This window comes from Sinohyriopsis cumingii, chromosome 16, assembly GCF_028554795.1.
Source record: "Sinohyriopsis cumingii isolate HCF-2022 chromosome 16, ASM2855479v2, whole genome shotgun sequence".
NCBI classification, from domain to species: Eukaryota; Metazoa; Mollusca; class Bivalvia; order Unionida; family Unionidae; genus Sinohyriopsis; species Sinohyriopsis cumingii.
This window is the reverse complement of record NC_142976.1, coordinates 59,396,902-59,419,136: the sequence shown is the minus strand read 5'-3', so window position 1 is coordinate 59,419,136 and position 22,235 is coordinate 59,396,902. Positions and strand designations below refer to the sequence as shown.

Sequence of the window (22,235 nt, the reverse complement as noted above, 5' to 3'; positions counted from 1 at the left end):
CATAAAGGCAAGCAACTTAAACCACTCTGCCACCCAGGGCCATAATCAGACTTGCAGGCCTGGCTATGTTACTTGATGATGTCAGCCCAGGTCAGCTGCCCTGATGTGTCCTTGAGAACGGCACTTTTTCCCATTCTGTTGGCAAAATTATGTAGTTAATAATGTGTTCAAGGTTTCATTCAAAACCAACCATTAACAGCAATAACTGGCATACTAAGCCATCAGGTAACATAATCTGCTGATCTTTGAGACAATATGCAGCCAATAAAAGGCCAACTTATTTTGCGTGCTTCTATGCATGAATTCTTACCAGCATGCCCACACAATAGACTTTGCTTGAATGATTTTAATTCTTCATTAAGCTGATATCATCTTTGTACCCACTTTTCCTTCCACCTACACACAGAGATGTATACTGTCATGATCCTGACAAATGGCAGTATTCATGGACATGTATGCAAAATTGACTATTTGATGATTTGCTGATTTAATGTGAAAGTCAATCCTTAATTCAAACAATGTATAATTCCCAAAGATAGAACATTTTGACCATTTCACAATAAAAATATACAATTAATAACTCTTTTAAAACTAAGTAACTACATGGATAAGACTAACTTTCAAGACTAAGGGACTTTATAGTTTAATAAATGTATCGACATATTTTCATTGTTAACAAATTAATTTCTTTTGATAGGAATATAAAATTGGTACTACTGTAATGCAAATTTCTGTCTCTGAAAATATCCTCATAAACAATTTTAGTTTCACACAGGTGATTACACATGTAAATCAAAGGTTAAGGGTAAATGTCATTGTATTCTGTCTAAAACATTAAATAAAATTTTTAAAGTATAATCTGTGATCTTTTTATTAACTGCTGTATTATTATAAAAATCATGGCTTGAATAAATGCCATGTTATCTCAATTTTAAGGGACAGCTGCCCATGTGTCAGTAATATTTCTACCAGTGTTATAACCCTGAAATGAAAATGTTTTGATATTCCTTTTTATGGAAATAAACATGAAACAAATAACATATGTCTTTACTTTGCACCAGAGTAATTCCAAAAAACAGATTTATGGCAATGACATCATTTACCTGTACATATACACCTGTACAGGTGTGAAAGTCATTGCCAGAAATATACATCACTGTGGTATAGTCACAGAATCAAGCACTGTGAGCACTTTCAGACAAATTGTTTGTCTCTGTCAAAATTGTGTGACCTCCGATCTCCATCATTATTAAAAGCCAGGCTTTATTTCAGCAAAACTGCTATCAGTCTAAACACATTTCTGTTGAATTAGGTCTGTCTCTCCTAAAACATAGTCATTATGTATAAAATAAATTATGACACTCCAGAGATGCTTCAGGTCCATCAAATGCTCATGCTGGGTCTACACTGGTATGACTTTGATCATGGGGTCAGTAGTAATATGCATTATATCCAGAATTGCATTATAATGAGGCATGTTACAATGGAAGAGAGCTGCAACAAGATTTTCAAGACAGCCAACATAGAGGGCATGTTGGACATAAGTTTGGCACCATTTTCATTGTGGACCACTTACTTGTCATTACAAATCTGTTGGTGAAAACTAGTCATCAATGTGACCATCCGTTAGGTGGCTAGTATCGGATTGGCAAAATTTGGACAAATTTTAAAGCACTAAATTATGCTATGATGTACATGCTGGCTCTGAGCAGGAAACCATTCTTCATAAACGGATCAAACCAAACCATTACTATTTTCATGGGCAATATGCATAATTAAATGCCTACCCACAAGCAAAGAAGCAGATGGCAGTATGCATAATTAAATGCCTACCCACAAGCAAAGATTCAGATGGCAATATGCATAATTAAATGCCAACCCACAAGCAAAGATTCAGATGGCAATATGCATAATTAAATGCCTAACCACAAGCAAAGATTCAGATGGCAATATGCATAATTAAATGCCTACCCACAAGCAAAGAAGCAGATGGCAATATGCATAATTAAATGCCTACCCACAAGCAAAAAAGCAGATGGCAATATGGATAATTAAATGCCTACCCACAAGCAAAGAAGCAGATGGAAATATGGATAATTAAATGCCTACCCACAAGCAAAGAAGCAGATGGCAATATGGATAATTAAATGACTACCCACAAGCAAAGATTCAGATGGCAATATGCATAATTAAATGCCTCCCCACAAGCAAAGAAGCAGATGGTAATATGGATAATTAAATGACTACCCACAAGCAAAGATTCAGATGGCAATATGCATAATTAAATGCCTACCCACAAGCAAAGAAGCAGATGGCAATATGCATAATTAAATGCCTACCCACAAGCAAAGAAGCAGATGGTAATATGGATAATTAAATGACTACCCACACTCAGTAAGTGGAAATATTATGGACAGTCAGACAGATAGACAAAGCAGACAAAATTAACAAACATAGCAACAACAAGCTAGTCTTTCACCAAAAAATGTTCCCATTATGGCATGTTTGCACACAGCAGAAAAATGGGCAAAAAATATGGCATATACCTCACAAGAGATGTTCTGACAAATCTAAATATAGGTCACATTGACTGGTTGGTGAAGCATGTCACACTTTCACTGGAAGATAATCCATCAAATGTGAGATCCCTGCTGCACCCCATCTTAAAAAATGTCCAGATATTTAAAGCTTATATTTATAATATAAGTAGGTTACAATGACTGGCAGTAGTTTTGTCTCTATACTATAAAATGTTTCTAGGTATCAATGATAGAATAATAATAATGATAATAATACCGGTAATAATAATAATAATTATAATTGAATTTCATCTGGAAAACTCAAAAAATCAACCACCACTTGATACACTGGCAACATGAAATTATGACCCATCTATATCATACAGTTCCAACCTATGCCTCGGAAGATAATTTTTCTGATAACGAGTCACATGACCTTTATCACATGAGGATCATCCAAGTAGAGTAATAAAAAAAATGTGCAAATATTTCCATTTACCCACAAAACACCAAACCAAACATTAACTATTGTAACTTGATGTACTAGCTGATTGAGTGAGGAGTCTTCAATTTTTTGCAAAATTGCAAACATCCCATTGTCCAAAAGAAAATGTTTGCATGAATAAACAATGAGACATTGTTCTCTAAGCTCGTTAGATGATCCTAACCACAAAACTACAACAGTAAAGGATAATTGGACCATTAGTTGGTTTTTAATGAACCTCACTTGTGAAATGTTATTGGCAGCCAAGATTGGCATCAAGGACAATTTTCAAATCAAGACATTCTCATTAAGATTTAGAATAGAAGTGAAAACAAGCTAATACAGTGGTTTTTGTGAATCTAAAATGAAATCAATATTCAGCTATGCTGAAGAAAGAATGACCATAGTATAAAGATTGTATTTTCTTCCATTCCATTAATATATTGTAATGTTCACTAACATAGATTTAACTGCTTCACTATAGTAAAATCTGTATCGAGGAATTTGGGGTTTCGACCATCACCCACCCCACCCTTCCCCACCACTTCAAAGGAGGCAGATTGCCAATTCCCAATGGTTCACCTGATAATTAAAAGCAATTTATGTTCTGTTTATGATTAATATTACATGCTCTTAGCTTCAAAATCAAAATGATGTTTATGAGGGGGATTTTAGTCATGCAAAATTATTAAAAGAACATGCACATACATCTTAGGTACTGTTAAGTGTTCGGAAGAAAGGAATAATGGTAATATGGATTCTTCTTTGTAAATATGAGTAACTTTTCCCATGCATCCATGAATTTTGAAATAAATAATATAGATTTCTATTTCTTACCAATCTGCTTAAAATATTTAATAAATTAAGTTGCCAGGCCTGTGGGAAATTTAATGTTCACAAGCCCACCCACCCCACCCACCCACCCACCCCACACACACAGAGTAAGAGAGGGCGAGAGAAAGGCAATTTCAATTGGCTATCATACCAATCCAATACTGATCTCCCTTTTGAAACTCTTCGCTGCAAGGATATTAGATATAGTGCCTGAAGTCCACTTCTGTGCAGTATAGGTAAGTGGTGATGTAAAGAAGAACATGATACTGTTGATCCTTCTTTTATTGCAAAGGAAAATTATAAATGACCATTATCATACTGATTATTTTGTCACAAAGTAGTAATAATAATAATTATAATACTAAATGATGATGGCAATATTATTATTAATATAGTGAAAATAATCAGTTATAATACATAATTACACACACACACACACACACACACATATATATATATATATATACTTATACTTTCTAATAATAATAATATTTAAAAGCATTATTGTTAATGATAACATTAAGATAATGACTGATTGTAATTTTGTTATTATTATATTATTCAACATCATTATTATGGCCATTGTTACCCTAATGATTATTTCATGTGGCAGAGTAGGGTTCAGGGCTCAGGGCTCTTAGAGAGAGACAGACAGACTAAGACAGAGAGAGGCTGGCAGACAAACAGAGACACAGACAGGCAGAGAGACAGATGCAGAGACAGAGAGAGTAGCCATTCTGTGAAGACAATGAGTAAAAGACAGTCTCAAAGACAGCGTAAAATTTGCAACATAGGACATGAAATGAGAGGGTAAGAGTAATGGGCTACACCCAAGATGTGCCATCAGCAGTATTGGCAATGGTGATCGTACAATTAATTACTAATCCTAAACTGAACAGCCAATATTCATGAATGACATGGGTATCAGTTCCAGAGATATGAACATGGTGAATTGGATGGCAGAGACACAATGATAAAAGGATATGTAACTTTAATTTATAATGTCATCATTATTATTCCCAAAAGAGCTGACTGAATAACAACAACTGTATACATGCATATGGTTATGGATGGAAATTTTAGCTTTGAGGAAAGACTCCTTCACTGACCCAAGCTTCAGTATCTACCTAATCAGTTCTGAGGGTTTCTCACATGAATGTAAGAATAATAATAATAATTAGAACAACAACAACAATAATAATATAAGAGTCTTTGAAAGGGACTGGTGCTCTACTGGCTCAAATGAACATCCAAGATAAGACATTTTCTACCTTTTAATTGTTGAGTGTTGAAATCATTGGTGATATTAAACAATCTCTGGCATTCAACAGCAATAATATGATTTTCAGCTGGACAGCATTTAGTATCAACAAGACATCATAAGAAGTCTTTCAGTGAAAACCCACAGCAACCATCCATTCAAGAGGAGGAGTAATAACAATTTTTTCATATTGAATGTAAACGTGGCACCCTTTTCATTTAGGATCAAGTAAATATCATAAGACTTGTGTTCCTGAGAAAATCCCAAAGCAAGATAACCTTCCATTCAGGAGGTCTAGCAAACACAAGACTTTCAAGCATATGGCTGGTCAGTATGGTGGACATTTTAGACATTAGGTCATTTTTTGATTTAAATGCCAACTAGACATCATAAGAAGTCAGCTCATGCCAATATGACATTTATTCAGGAGAAGTAGCAGTAAAAAAAAATTCAAGATGGCTGCCATCACAGTCATAGTGGATGCTACACTGGATGTAACATGGCACCATTTTCATTTAGGACTTGGTGACAACCCCCTGTCATAATGATCAGGGGGTGCAGTGGCAAGAAGAAGATTTTCCAAACAGCCATTGGGGCAGCCATATTGGATGTATGCCAGCATCTTTTAAGCAACATAAGAAGTCTATTGGTAATAACCACATGTTGATAAAGCCATCCATTTGAAAAGGAGTAGAAATTATAACATTTTTAAGACATGACTTTTCATTTAGTAGGAGTAGCAATAGCAAGATTTTCAAGGCTTTTGTCATCAAATTCACACAATTTTCATTTCAGAGTAACTGGACATCATAAGAAGTCTTCTGGTGAAAGCCCAAAGTCAATATGACTTTCTGTTCAAATAGAGTTGTGATAACAAGATTTTCAAGATGGTTGCCATGGTAGTCATACTGGAGGTTGTTGTTGTTGTTGTTGTTGTGGGGTTTAACGCCATTTTTCAGCACACGATAGGCTATACATGGCGGCCAGTATTAATGGTGGAGGAAGAACCCAGAAAACCCCGGAAAGAACCACCGACCCACGAGAAGCTACTGGCAAGCTTTCTCACATGCCCACATTGGCTGAATCTTAGACTCGAACTGCCACAGACAGAGGTGAGATGGCAGTGATCCGTAACGAAGAGCGCTTTAGACCACTCGGACACTCGGGGCCCCCATACTGGAGGTTAGATCAGCAATATTTTATTTATGGCCAGGTAGAAAAATCATAAGGATTCTTTTAGTGAAAACATGTTGATTAGAAAATCCATTCAGGAGTACTAGCAATAACATGATTTTCAAGATGCTGTATTATACACACTTTGTAATTTTAATTACCAATTTGTATTGCAGTATGTTGTGTTCATTAGTGATTTTAAAATTTTCATAAGTTTTCACAATTTTGTTTCAGAATATAAAGAAAGTGACAAAATGCTGACAAACATTTTTTTATTAATCATGCAAAATGCCATGAGACATGAGAAGCAGCATCACTGATGCCAATTAGTATTACTGACCTGAATTTATCTCAATGTGTGCAGTATTATACTTCAAAATATTGTTATCATTAGAGACTGTATTACCATATATAACCTCTATACTCACTTATAAGAAGAGTCCAACTGCAAACTAAACAGACCCAGATCTGCCATTGCATAATGCACTGGCAGATCTGGGTCTGTGCAGTTTGTTAGGAGTAATCAGTAGGAGAAACAACTTAGACCCTGAGCTGCAGGTTCATTTGCTATGGTGATTTTTGCAACTTGACTCAACTTATAAGCGAATAGATATGGTATATATAGTAAAATTTATTTTGGCAAGACTGATAGTAAAAATGTATTATCCAATTTTTGCATCAGTGAATAATATAATTTCAGTACTTGATATAATTGCTGAAACTGAGGTAAATTATAAATTAATACATGTAGGGTGTCAGTGAATCAGTTAATTGAATTTACCCTGTTAATTAGTCATGGATCAACTGATCCTATCTAAGTGAGCCTGAGTCAAATATGTAATCACAACAGGATTTTTCTAACAGTTGGTTGAGCATTAGACTCACAATCACAAGGTCTTAAGTTCGATACCCACCCTGGTCAACTTGAATTGGCTGCCTTGGTATATTTCAGGGACAGGCACTATGCTATCACTTCCTTGGCATGACACTGCCAATAGTATATTAAAGTATCATTAAAACCAAGGAAACCAAACATTTCCAACATATGTGTATTGAGTCAGTTAGCTAGAAATCCATTCATAAAGAGTTTGAAAAACATCTTTTGCCAAAAGTCTCTAAAATCCCAAATTTCTTCTTTCTACAGTCTTGTGCAACTGGCCAATCAGTCATAAGTGTCCTCTATTCAGTAATAACCACATAACAGATTGCAATGGATTGCTACCCTTATCTTCAATCACCCATTAGGTGTCATTCAGTGAATAATTTGATGTTGTTGTTGTTTTTGTTGTACCTGGTTTAATGCCATTTTTCAGCACAAGATAGGATATACATCTTGGCCAGTATTAATGGTGGAAGAAGAACTCGGGGGAAAACCCCGGAAAGAACCACTGACCCATGAGAAGCTACTGGCAAGCTTTCTCACATACCTACATTGGCTGAATCCCAGACTCAAACTCACCCAGATACAGTGAATAAGTAGGTCAGAGAAACCTTTCAAAAATTTGGCATAAACAGACAATTAATATAAAAAATACTCATATGCATTTAGTATAAAAAATACTGGTATACAATTAGTACACAAATTATTGGTATACAATTAGCATAAAAAAATACTCGTATGCAATTAGTATAAAAATACTGATGAACAGTTAGTATAAAAATATTGGTATACACATAGTGTAACAAATATATTGGTATAAAATTAGAATAAAAAATGCTGGTATACAAATTCAGCTCCTGATAACATTCTTCATCCATTTTTTGAGGGAATTCTTTTACAGTATAGTTATTACACATATCTCAATCAAGGTGTAATTTATAAAATTAAAAATGCTGTTTTAACGAATTATATATGTAAATAAGTTCAAAGAGCAATTTCCATTTTTCCAAGGGGTCAAACATTTCACTTGATCACACTTATCAAAAGCCAGGAAGCAAAAAAATCTAATTCTGTGCCTGTAGACCTTTTATTATCATTTGATGTCGCCAGCTTAAAATAAAAAGTACATAGCTACCGTATTTACCATATATATTGGGACATGATCAATTAATTTCTTTTCTCATCCCAGAACTTATGGTGACACTTTCTTTTTACCTATGTCATATATCCCAAAACTTAAAAAATGAAATAAATTTGTATTGAATTTGTGCTCCCTCACCCCCACTGCACACTGCAATAAAATAGATAAATAAAACACTTATTTGATAATAAAAAGAAAGAAACTAACCTTGTATTGTTATCATTTATTTGTTTTTTCTTATTGAGCATTAAGGGATAAAATATATCCACGAACTCCGTAAATGCAGCATAGACTTCCATACTGAAGCGTGTATTGCTTATATCCAATAATGCATGACACATTGTTCATTGATATGAACATTGAGAAACAAATCGTGTTTGGTTGTGCTTAAAGGTTCAAATATGTTATCTGACTGAAAACTGGATCCAACAAAATCACATACAATAGGGAAATAATCAACCAATATCTTGAAGACAACTGCCATTCAAACATGACATGGTGTTAGGTGCAAAATAACCAAGACTGAATTATATCCAGGTCAATTATGACAGAATCTCACAAATAAAAATAATTATTTGAAAACACATTTATTTGAGTGCAAGTGACAATCGTTTTGCAAGCAATGGTTACAAAAGTATCATTAAAGCATGTTATTTCTGTGTATACTATTTACCCGCTGACATAAATGCCCATTCATATCAATTATAACTATAGATGCCAAGCACACAAAAGCCTGGGTGGTGAATAAACAGGACTGGCAATGAGCAGTAAACTCATTCTTTGAACTTACTGACAAGACATAAAAGACAAAAGATTATTTTTATTACAAAGCAAGCTGACCTTGGAATCTTAAACTTTGGATACTTTGAAGCAGGTTTTTCTTTTTTAAAGGTTAATTTATTGCAAAGCAAGGGGACCTCTGAAGCCAAGTGGATTCTTTTAAGTGTGCCAATTTTTTTATATAAATTCTGGATATACAAAGACGGCTGAGATACGGAAGCTAACTTTGGTTCCTTTTCACCAGTATTCACATGAATTTTGAAAATAAATTGAAACAATGGAACAAATGTTAAAGCAACACAATATAGTGCTTTATGCATGGACCTTGATGATCCAGCATCACCCAGCCAGAAGATTTGGAGAAAGTAAAATCACTGGATGAATTCGTGAATTCGTGAAGGCTTAGAAGAGAAGCAGATGATTTGCTATCCGACTGGAAACTGAATCCAACAAAGTCACAAACGAGAGGGAAATAATCAACTGATATCTTGAAAACAACTGCCATTCATGCATGATTTGGTGTTAGATGAAAAATAACCAAGATTGAATTATATCCAGGTCAACTATATGGCAGTAGCTCGCAAATAAAAATCATTATTTGAAAATACATTTACTTGAGTGCAAGTGACAATCGTTTCACTAGCATGGGTTACAAAAGTATCATTAAAGCAACTTATATCTGTGTATGCTATTTACCTGCAGACATTAATGCCCATTTGTAATAACTATAACTACAGATGCCAAGCACACAGAAGCCCAGGTGATGAATAAACATGACTGGCAGCGAGCAGTAAACTCATTCTCTGAACTTAACGACATGATATCAAAGACAAAGGCTATTTTTATTACAAAGCAAGAAGACCTCAACATCCGACTTTGGATACTTTGAAGCCAGTTTATTTTATTTTTTAAAGGATATCATTACAAAGATTATTTTGTTGCAAAGCAAGGTGACTTTGGATTCTGTTAAGTGTGCAGATTTTTTTACGAAAATTGTGGAATATATAAAGATGGCTGAGATAGCAAAGCTAACTTTGGTTAACTTTTTCTGGTATTCATGGGAATTTTGAAAATAAATTGAAACAATGAAACAGTTTTTGAAGTGACACAGTATTGTGCTTTGATAACCCAGCATCACCCAGAAGATCTGGAGAACATAAAATCATTAAACAAATTTGTTACGGCCAGAAGAGGAGCAGATGATTTCGCCAACAATATGATCATTAACATGGATGAAATTCTAGTGTACTTTGATCTCATTCCCTGACAGACTGACGATATGATGGGGTCAAATGTGTAAGAGTTAGCATGACTGGTGCAGATTTGGAAAAAATCTGACTTTAGACATTGCAGTTTCCACTTCAGGTGATGTGTTGCCTCTACTGATAAATTTTCATGGTATGAGAAAACTAAAAAAATATTAAAGCATCAAAAGAATGGATCGTACATGTGCAGGAAAAGGGTTGTGTTGATGAGATGATGCTGCAGTTGATTAAAACGTTTTATCTCAGGGACAAAGTTTTATATTTTTTAAAATAAAATTTCAGTTGAAGTGCATTTTCTGATGTAATTTTTGAATGATTTTAAATGTGTCCCACAACTTACGACTCGAAAAAATGATGTGTCTAAGAATTAGAAATGAGTTACTTTCACAATTAATTTATGGTGTTGCAACATATACAGTAAATATAGTATATCACTGCATCAGTATTTAAAAAAAAAGGGTTACATTGTTGTACAAGGAAACGGTTATAATTTTCAAGTTATTAAAGAAGATTTATGAATTGACTGCTGGCTGCGGATGAGAAGGTTGAATTCTCCCACCCAAATACACAAACCAACCATTTTCACAAACATGTTTCACCTCTGTCAGCACTGCCTTGACATTTGTCATTTCTTTGTTTAATACAAATCAATCAAATCTTGCCATGAAATTTCTGTTGTCCCATCCCATCCAAGTGTAAATATAAAACTGAAATTTCACTGTACACGGAAATACTGTGCTCCTTTCCACTACTCATTAAATTCTTTTGGAGGGTTTAAATAATTCTGCATCAGGTCCAATATACAATAGTGACTTATCCCTAAATTTGCATTTTAAAAGCCAAAACTAAGCAATTTTTAGATTCTCTGAATTAGAATTAATTTGATTTTAATTATTTAAAAACTAATTTGACTTTCTTATGAAGTGCAATTATCTCATCAAGGTATCATTTTAAGCCATCTCATAGGTACCAACCTGAATGAAAATCCTTTTTGTGAACTCCTGGTATATGTTTTTTCATCTGTAATTTCACTATACATGTGACTCACATGTTGTATCATAGTCATCAAGAGGACTCTGAGCGTATTGATTCCATTCCAAATGATATACCTCTACAATAGTTATCCAGCAGTGATTGGCCCATGCAGGCAATGTCAAGAAAAACATGGATTAACTCATTAATTTCATGTCAATATTAATAATGCGTCAAAGGTAATCCTATATGGCTTCAGTGCCATCTACTGGTTTCAATGTCTTGCACCTTAGAGATGCATGTGAAAAATAAATCAGATGGGAAAGAAAATTAAATTTGATGAAAGACACACCTATACCAAGATGTGCCATCTGCTCTCAACAATATTAACTCATTATTTATGGCATACTTTTTCAGTATGTTTACATTGTGCTTCAAATATTAAATCTAAGTCAGTCTTTTCTGCATGCTTGGCTTTTCTAATATGAGGTTAATGTGGCCTTGTGGGATCTTCTAAATTGATGCTATTGATTTTGATATCCATCATTGTGTATCAAATGGCCAAGAAAATGTAATTTGACAAATGATGACTTTCAGGTGAATGGAAATGTAGTGTTCATTATTGTTTTGCAACTGTTACAAAACTGTTTTATCTTACAGTAAGAAAAACGTCTCAGAGAATTTGTAATAACCTCACAGTCTCATTTCCCAGTTTTATTTCTCACAATATGAACCATCTCAGCCTCACCCCTCAGTTTATTCTCTGGAATTTGAACTGTCTCAGCCTCACCCCCTCAATTTATTCTCTGGAATTTGAACTGTCTCTGCCTCACTCCCTCAGTTTATTCTCTGGAATTTGAACTGTCTCAGCCTCACTCCCTCAGTTTATTCTCTGGAATTTGAACTGTCTAGCCTCACTCCCTCAGTTTATTCTCTGGAATTTAAACCATCTCAGCCTCACTCTCCTAGTTTTATTTCTCACAGTGTAATTCATTTCTTAAGCTATGATTGTTTTCCAGTCATATTAAGAACCAAACGACCTTGAACTTTGATGAATATTTGTTCATAATAAATTTCATTTGTGAGTAAAGCTCTGTTGGAATTAAACGTGGATCAATTCAGATATTACTTTATGAATATTCAAAAATGTTAAGTTATTGAATTTTTAATATCATGGTGTTTGCATAGACTGGTTACTATGGGAACTGAATTAGTATCGTGAGTCCTACAGTGGTCCTGCTTTAAAAGGCAGGTCACTCCTTCTGCCATGAAAAGGTGGCCACATAAAAGGGTGGTCTCCCATGGATGAGGTGATGTGGCATTAAAACTTTTCATTTTGGTGTTGGGTAAGGTGGGTCTTGAGAATGGCCTGTCAAGTATATCATCATTTTGTTGTGGTAATAGTTTATATCTAATTTTCATTGTGGTACAACTTTATTATGCTACAGTTTTTCTATGATGGGAAAGCATTAATTCTAAAAGTACAGCACTAACACTTTAATGTATGTCCCTCTAAAAGTAGAGCACTAACACTTTAATGTATGCCCTCTAAAAGAACAGCACTAACACTTTAATGTATGTCCCTCTAAAAGTACAGCACTAAAAAGAACACTTTAATGTATGTCCTTCTAAAAGTACAGCACTAAAAAGAACACTTTAATGTATGTCCCTCTAAAAGTACAGCACTAAAAAGAACACTTTGATGTATGTCCCTCTAAAAGTACAGCACTTAAAAGAACACTTTGATGTATGTCCCTTTAAAAGTACAGCACTAAAAAGAACACTTTAATGTATGTCCCTCTAAAAGTACAGCACCAACACTTTAATATATGTCCCTCTAAAAGTACAGCACTAAAAAGAACACTTTAATGTATGTCCCTCTAAAAGTACAGCACTAAAAAGAACACTTTAATGTAAGTTCCTCTAAAAGTACAGCACTAAAAATAACACTTTGATCTATGTCCCTCTAAAAATACAGCACTTAAAAGAACACTTTGATTTATGTCCCTCATTCTAGATTATAAATCCTATTATATGACTTGGTCATAAATAAACCTTACCTATCTTACATTTATTGGCTCAGTACTTAACTTAGTGTTTACCATGAAAGTCAACAGGTAAATTCACTGCATTTTTGTCTCCCCCCACCCTGTCAAGTCACCAAAGTACATAGGGAATGAAATCTGGCTCATATCCTTGTGATACAGCTGTAGAATTACTTGGCAAACATATACAACTCCTTCTAATAATAGGACATAAGAGTATATGGGCAAACATATACAACTCTTTCTAATAATAGGACATAAGAGTATGTGGGCTGAAAAGGAAAAGAAACTGAAGAGTAAAACTTGACTGATACCTGAAATGGCATCAGATATAAGAACACGTGCAACAATTGTTCATCCCTGAACCTCATAAATGTTTTGTAGATAAAGCAGAAATGATGCAACCATGAAATACATAACAGTGACCTCGACCTTGAAGACAGGAGAACAAATGTGAAATGAAACATATCTTCTCATGATTCTATACAATGCACAATACAAGTGTACCAAATTTATTCACATTAAACTGCTCATAAATTAAACAGCAAAAGGGAAAATGCTATGGAAACCTAAAATACTGACATGTGACTTGACCTTCAATACAGTACCCTCTATGTGGTATATGACACATATAGCATGTGTCATCCCTTAGACTCAAATGACTCAAATGGTATAGGATGGAAAGGAAATTATGAAGGCAAACTTAAAACAATGACCATGATCTTGATCTTGCAAAGATGGTATGCAAAACACACTCAAATGATAATATATATTTATACAATGAGGGATATATAATACACTGAGCATGTGAGAAAGCTTGCCAGTAGCTTCTCTTGGGTCGGTGGTTCTTTCCGGGATTTTCCCAGGTTCTTCCTCTACCATTAATACTGGCTGCCATGTATAGCCTATCTTGTGCTGAAAAATGGCGTTAAACCCTATGATAACAACAACAACAACATAATATACTGTACAATAACTTTATTAGTTACAGAAAAGAAATAAAAGTTGGATGGACAGATAGAGAGACAGACTACTTTGTCACCTCTTTATCAAAACCATAAAACAAATCATTTTATTAATTTTAATTTAATTAACCTATTATTTCTATGTAACAAGAGAACAGAGAACAACACTTTTTATGCATTCCCTGTTTTAAAAATTACTTTATGTTGGTGATGACTACAACTAATTTTATTGTGCAAAAACAATTTTATTCTTTTTCTCACACTGACCTTTGCCAAAATCACACTGCTTGAAATTGCTTTTTACCTTGGGTCAATGTCTTTCACGTAGTTTGGTAAGTGTAGATGGTCGAACTGAAATTATTTTGTATGGAAGTAATTTTCTTTGTTTCAGTCACAGTGACATTGACCTCTGATCTCTAAATCTATTGGGTTCCAGGACTCAAAATGAATATTTATTTTACCAATTATATTTTCCCATCAGTGGTTAAAATATGAATTTGAAATTCCTATTTCTACTTTTATTTAAAAATGAAAATTATTATACTCTAAAAATTCTGTTTCATTTATTATCATTTTTAATAACAAAAACTACAAGGGCAGCTGAATTATTTTTCTGTTTTGTAAATGAAGTTGGATTTTTAATGGGCATGAAGGTGGTGTATAAAATTCCATTTCCCGAAAGCGAATTATAAAGCAAATTACAGCAACAAAAATTTCATTCAATAAGTAGGTCATATCCCATGGAATGAACTAGTTTAAAAAATTACAACTAAATACAATTTTTAAACATCATAGTTACCATATATATTTGCTTACAAGTCAAACTGCAAACAACAATGATCAAGATTTGCATCACATAATGTGCAGGCAGATGAGGGTCTTTGTTGTTTGTTCTGATGACTACTCTAAACATGCAATGGCAGATCTGGTTTAATGCAGCTGGAAGCTGGATTCAACTTATAAGAGACAATATATGATACTACATGAAATGGAAGATTCACATTCAAGAAATACCCCTATGCATGATAGCAAATCAGATTTGAAGTATATTAAGATGCAATTTGAAACCATGCCCACAAAATGGGAAAATTTAGCTTCCAAAGGTTTAGCTTGACCCATTTTAGATTTATGTTTACCCAGTCTGAGACCCCCCACTGTCAAGTATTACAGGATGAACTTCAAAAAATCCAAAAGCAATCAACCAGATTTGTTGAATCTAATTAGGACTTCACACCTGGAAGTATGACTTTGAAATTGAGGTCATTAACCAATATAGATTGGATCAAGATTTGCAAAAGATTTTTAAAAAATTCTGAACAAATTTCCAAATCTGAAAGAATTAGAAATCAGCACAAATACACCTACCAAACTGATGCTTAATCTGATAGTTACAAATTCAGTTTGTTCCCTAAGAACCATCAAAGATCAGATTTTTATTTCTACAATTATTAATCACAACTGCTGAATGTGAAACCAAACTAATAAAAGTTTGAAAATGTATACTTTCAATCATTTTTATAAAAACTTTTCTGTTGGATGTGGCATAAAAGTCATCACAATTTAACATGTCCAAGTTTGCTTTTTAGGACAATGAAAAGTTCATAAAAAATATCTGCCACTTCAGACAAGAACTAATTAGGAACAAACATCTTGTTTCCAGGAGTTAGTCATGATAATATGTGACAAATATTTTCAATCGGCCATCCTACATAAAACATAATTGCGCAGTAAGTTGTCAAGGGAGTCAAAGAATCAGGTTTTGCTTAAAAGAAGGTAATATCAAAACTACTTCTGCAATTGTACTTAAAATGACTGAAAGCACAAGAAATATCAACATCACCATAAGACAATCATGCTTTATTCCACACTGCATGAGTGGAAGATAAATGTATAACCTTAGCATTATTGTACAGACAAATTGCACATCTCAGGCTAAAAGGGTCAATGACAACGCAAACTTTGTTTTACAAATTGTAATTATGCCTGGGCACTTTGATGAACCAGTGTACTTTAAGGAGTTTTATGAACGATTTTCTGGATATCACTGGAAAATTTAGCACCTGCAAAAATATGTAAGAACATTAAATCTCAACTCACACTTTTCACAACCAGGTGACATTTTGTATAAGAGCAATAAATTCCAGCCCTGTTGGTCTACTTTCTGTACATTGTGCACTACTTGAGTTACTGTGCACATGCCATTTTTATTTTATGCTAGCCATGAATTACTGGCTTTTCAAAAATAATTTCAATATTTCACTGGAGTGAAAAAATATATTGTTTTCAAAGGTCTTCAATAGACATGGATAACATCATAACCATGAAATTTGAGGTTGTATGATTCCTACATAGCTGAACAGTAAATATGACTGGCTCCTATTCAAGATGATTGGAGTTTGAATCCAACAAAACGCAGATTAGTATTTTATTCTTAATGTGTTACTTACCTTTGAAGGATAATTATGTTACTGTTTATATTTTCTGTGCAAAAAGTCACAAAACAGAACATAAATGGTTAACAGCTGATATCAAACAGGGTCCAGGATGAAATTTGCTACTTCCATCTGTTACTCGATAAATCTTGCTAGGCAAGACATTGGGGCATATAATGAAAAGAACATTTGATTCCTATGAGTGAATAAGAGCTATATTTCATCTTGTCGGTGACAAACTTAAGTGTTTTCATACACTTGATGAATCATATCCATCATTCACTTCATTCAAGCAAGTATCTTCTATTTCTTCTTTCAGTCACTTGATCTTGGGCTTTTCTATCCCAAAATTGATATGATTATCATTTATGGTACTTATATGGGATGGACATCAAGTTATTGTGCTGTAATGAATTCGTAATACAGATGGGTGTAATAATGAATAGACAACATCTTAATATTAAGCTCTTCCTTTGGACAAGCATATAAAAATATTATAGTTACTTATATTTAATAATGGAAATCATAATTAAATATATGGTTGTATGACTTTTTTTTACCAGTGTTAGATTGTAGTTGTCATTCATTATTTATCACATCAATTAAATTTTCCCTTTGAAAATAGCGATTTCACTATTATTATTATTGCTGCTATTATTATTATTATCATCATCATCATTATTATTATTATTATTATTATTATTATTATTATTGTTGTTGTTGTTGTTGTTATTATTATTATTATTATTGCTAATAATGATAATAATAATAATAATAATAATAATATTGTTATTATCATTATTATTTTTCTTCTTTCTATTATCATCATTATTGTTGTTGTTAATATTATTATTATTATTTTATTATTATTACTACTATTATTATTATTATTATTATTATTATTATTATCATTATTATTATTTATTATTATTATTATTATACAGCCCAAATGGGTGAATACAAACTAAATATTATAGCCTTATTTATGTATGTCAAGACAAATTATGGGGCAGAGGTAGGCAATTTATAAACATGAAAACAGTATCTATGAACAAAAATTGTGTAAAATAAACAACTTGTAATTGTTTATTTTCATTATTTATAAATTGGCAGTGATCAAGTTATGACAATAATATTATGCTGTATATCATAGAACTACATGTAACAGCTCAAAACATCACCACTGACTACCAAAAACTACATATCTGCCATCGTAAAACCTTTCCAAGTACAGTGTGTAAAATGTGTATTATGTACAACAAAACAATACTGAATTGTATGAGAAATGATTTAATACATGCATTGTAAGAAATATAGGATATGTGAGTATGGGTATATGCATTTGTCTCTCTCTCTCTCACTCACTCTCTCCCTTTCTCTCAAACATGCCACTATTCATCGTTACCAATGTTCTACAACATCAAACTCATAACAAAAATAGCATCACTACTGAATTTAAATATTTAAAAATATTTGGCTCTCTCTGTGGGGGCTACTCATGGGCTAGAATCTGAATGTAAAAGAATGATTCCCAATCAGTGCTAGGCTGATCCCAGCATTACAGTGTATTCTGGGCTGATCCCAGCTCAAGTAGAATTGGTGCTAGGCTGATCCCAGCTCAATGTAAAAGATTGATTCACAATCGGTGCTAGGCTGATCCCAGCATTACAGTGTACTCTGGACTGATCCCAGCTCAAGTGAAATTGATGCTAGGCTGATCCCAGCTCAAGTAAACTCTGTGCTAGGATGATCCCAGCATTTGAGCATATTCTGGGCTGATCCCATCTTCAAGTAAATCTGTGCTAGGCTGATCCCAGCATTATCATGTATTCCCAGCTGATCCCAGCTCAAGGATAATTGGTGCTAGGCTGATCGCAGCATTAAAGTGTAATCTGGGCTCATCCCAGCTTCTGTAGACTGTGCTAGGCTGATTCCAGCTCAAGTAAAATCTGTACTAGGCTAATCCCAGCATTCAAGTCCCAGCTCAATGAAAAAGACAGATTCCTGATCACTGCTAGGCTGATCCCAGCATTACAATGTATTCTGGGCTGATCCCATCTCAAGTAGAATCAGTGCTTGGCTGATCCCAGCTCAAGTAAAATCTGTGCTAGGCTGATCCCAGCATTTGAGTATATTCTGGGCTTATCCCATCTTCAAGTAAATCTATGATAGGCTGATCGCAGCATTATTGTTCATTCTGGGCTGATCCCATCTCAAGGATAATTGGTGCTAGGCTAATCCCAGCATTAAAATGTAATCTGGTCTGACCCCAGCATCTGCAGACTGTGCTAGGCTGATCCTAGTTCAAGTCAAATATGTGCTAAGGCTGATACCAGCATTCAAGTGTATTTTAGGCTGATCCCAGCTTAAATGGACTATGTGCTAGGCTGATCCAAGCTTGCTAATGTATTCTGGGCTGATCCCATCTTAACTAAAATCTATGCCAGGCTGATCCCAGCATACGAGTGTGTTCTGGGTTGATCCTAGATTTGTGGAATAGAGCAAGGCTGATCCCAGCATGAAGAAAATATATTTATATTTTTCCTATTTAAAACTGTAAAAGAAATGTATTTAATGAGCATGATCTTGATGTTTTTAGTATAGCTTATGAGTTATATATCCAATTGTGGAAAAATGACAAATTGAATTTGATATTAAAATATATCAAATGAGAGTCCCTAAGAGGATGCCAGTTTGGAATGTGAAAAACCATTTGAAAGGACTGGTGTCCAAAGTACATGATACTAAATGTATGTACACAACTATTCCTGAGCAGAAAGGAGTCGGTTAGGGTGAACTCTGATGTACCGTGTATGACGAAGACCATCATCCTAAAGTCCTAATTAGATGGTCCTCCATACCAACTGTAGTTGCAGTTGTGGCTGCTCAAATATGAAACAAATGACCAGAAAGTTTTGCTCATCATAGCTCATGCATGCCAGCAGGATAAACTCAGCTTCAAGTATGACAGAAAAAGTTCTCTACTAGATGAACGGCCCATGGAATCCAAAAATAAAGAAGCATTTGTCCCTTGACCTCTGGCCAAAGCGCCTTGCCACTGCTAGATTATATTGATTATTTATTATTCATTATTTATCACATCAATTAAATTTTCCCTTTGAAAAAAGAGATTTCACTATTATTATCACTATTATTATTATTATTATTATTGCTATTATTATGAATATTATTATTATTATTATTATCATTTCTTCTTTCTATTATCATTGTTGTTATTGTTGTTCTTATCATTATTATTATTGCTATTATTATCATGATTATTATTATTATTATTATTATTATTATTATTATTATTATTATTATTATTATTATTATTATCATTATTATTATTATTATTATTTCTTCTTTGTATTATTATTGTTGTTGTTATTGTTATTATTATATTATTATTATTATTACGCAGCCCAAATGGGTGAATGCAACTAAATAATAGAGCCTTATTTATGGATGTCAAAACAAATTATGGGGCAGAGGTAGGCAATTAATGAACATGAAAACAGTATCTATGAACAATAATTGTGTAAAATAAATACCTTGTAATTTGTTTATTTTCATCATTGGTAGTGGCAGTGATCAAGTTATGACAATAATATTACACTGTACACCATGGAACTACATGTAACAGCTCAAACATTGCCACTGAATACCAAAAACCGAATATCTGCCATCATAAAACCTTTCCAAGCACTGTGTGTTTAATAGTTAGATGATCAATGAAAACTACTCACTGCTCAATTGCAAAAGCCCCTTCAGCAAGCATTTGAGTATGACAGTTGATTTAGAAGTCTGGCATTTACATAATTTGATTGATGTTTATGATATTAATGACTGTTACACTCATGACAAATTGACTATATGCGATTTTCATTATTAAGGAGAGGAGAGTCATCAATTTTGTGGGGATTTGTGCAATTGTACGTCCTGGAAAAAAACATTGGTAGACATACCAGAGATTCAATTATACTAGTATGTCTACCCAATCTATTTCATAGTTAATAATATACCTTTTTTATTTTTTAAACTTAAACTAAAACACAGATTTAAAGTCCAAGGATTTAATTTGACATGCTAATGATTGTATTAATTAAAATTTTCAATCTGTGGGACATGATTTTTTTTTAAATTTCCACTGAACAATTGTTCAGAAGACCATTCCCACTGGTAGAAAGCTTTAGAGAAATGGATGAAAAACTTGGCTCTTCTCAAATGAGTTATGATTCCTGAGCAGTTGATGGGAGGGAGGATGCTCAGTGCACTTGAAATAAGAGGAAAAGCAAACAAAAACATAAAAAATGCAGCAGAAAGAGCACTCAGCTGATTCTGTCTGAGACGTGATTTAAAAACTATCAACCAACACTGTTGCCAGCCATCTGGAGGGTGTACAATGATAAGGGTCTGTGAAGGGTGAGAACATATAATTATATAATCTGTGTAATGCAGTCTAACTGATCTCAACACTACAACGATTTTCAAGATGGCCACTGTGGTGGTCATTGTAGATATCAGATTAGCATAATTTTCACTCAGGACCAACAAGACACCATACTATGTCTTTTAGCAAAACCCCCATGTCAATATAACTTTAGGAGAGACTGAACTAGAAGATTTTCAAGATGGCTGCCAAGGTGGGCTATACTGGTATTTGAGGTCTGATTGGCACCATTTGCATTCTGAATGAAATAGATATCATAATTATTCTTCTGGTGAAAACCCCTTGTCAATGTGACTATCAAAATCATTATTCAGTTGAGAAACACACCTACTTTGTGTAGTCAATTACTCCAATATTTAGCATCATTTTATATGATTGCACTCGTGCATTATCAATAATTTATTTTCTTAATATAAATCATGATTTTGTGTTTTCAATATCTTTGTACACATCAGTTATAATTTGATAAAACTATATTTTATCAGTGACTGACAATTATGACCATTTTCTACTCAAGAAAATGATTTCTCCCTTGAATCTTTTCTACTCAAGAAAATGATCTGTCCCTTGAATCTTGTGATTTGTGAATAGTCTGGAGGTAAATTTTGACCAATAAGCTACTTTCACTGGAAATCAATATACTCAGGTGTTTTTAAGGTAATAAGTTACATATATAATGGAAACAAACATATTAATTCAGTGAACAATTTTTTAAATTTGAAGCATATGATTTCATTCTAACATTGCAATAATTGATGGTTCTGTGTTGCTCAGAGTCATCAGCACAAAAATATTTGCAAAAGTTTACAAAACATGTGCTAGTTTATAGTTGCAATCAAAAGTATGAACAAGAGTATCACAAATGTCATATTATATACCTGCCCCCTGTCATATTATATACCTGCCCCCTGTTTAACAGCCCTCTATGTAGATATATGAAATTTGTGTACAGAAATAATTTTCCTTTTTTCAGTCTCAGTGACCTTGACTTTTGACCTTTTGATCATCATATCAATCAGCTTCTTCCTTAA

The 22,235-nt window shown here is 33.6% G+C and overlaps 1 protein-coding gene across 15 annotated transcripts in view; it reads right to left on the bottom strand.

Moving 5' to 3' along the window:
• The window catches only part of LOC149780504 (adenylate cyclase type 2-like), a 263,000-nt gene that overhangs the window by 154,994 nt on the left and 85,771 nt on the right, over positions 1 to 22,235 (bottom strand). For 3 of the 15 annotated variants that reach the window (XM_089937492.1, XM_089937490.1, XM_089937495.1), the window contains one exon: positions 2,547 to 2,662. The exons of 9 other annotated variants lie outside the window; for them this stretch is intronic. The gene's annotated coding sequence lies outside the window, so the exon portion shown is untranslated. Of the gene's footprint in view, positions 1 to 2,546; positions 2,663 to 16,766; positions 16,949 to 22,235 lie in introns of those variants that run through there. 3 more of the 15 variants (XM_089937494.1, XM_089937493.1, XM_089937499.1) reach the window with 2 other exon arrangements.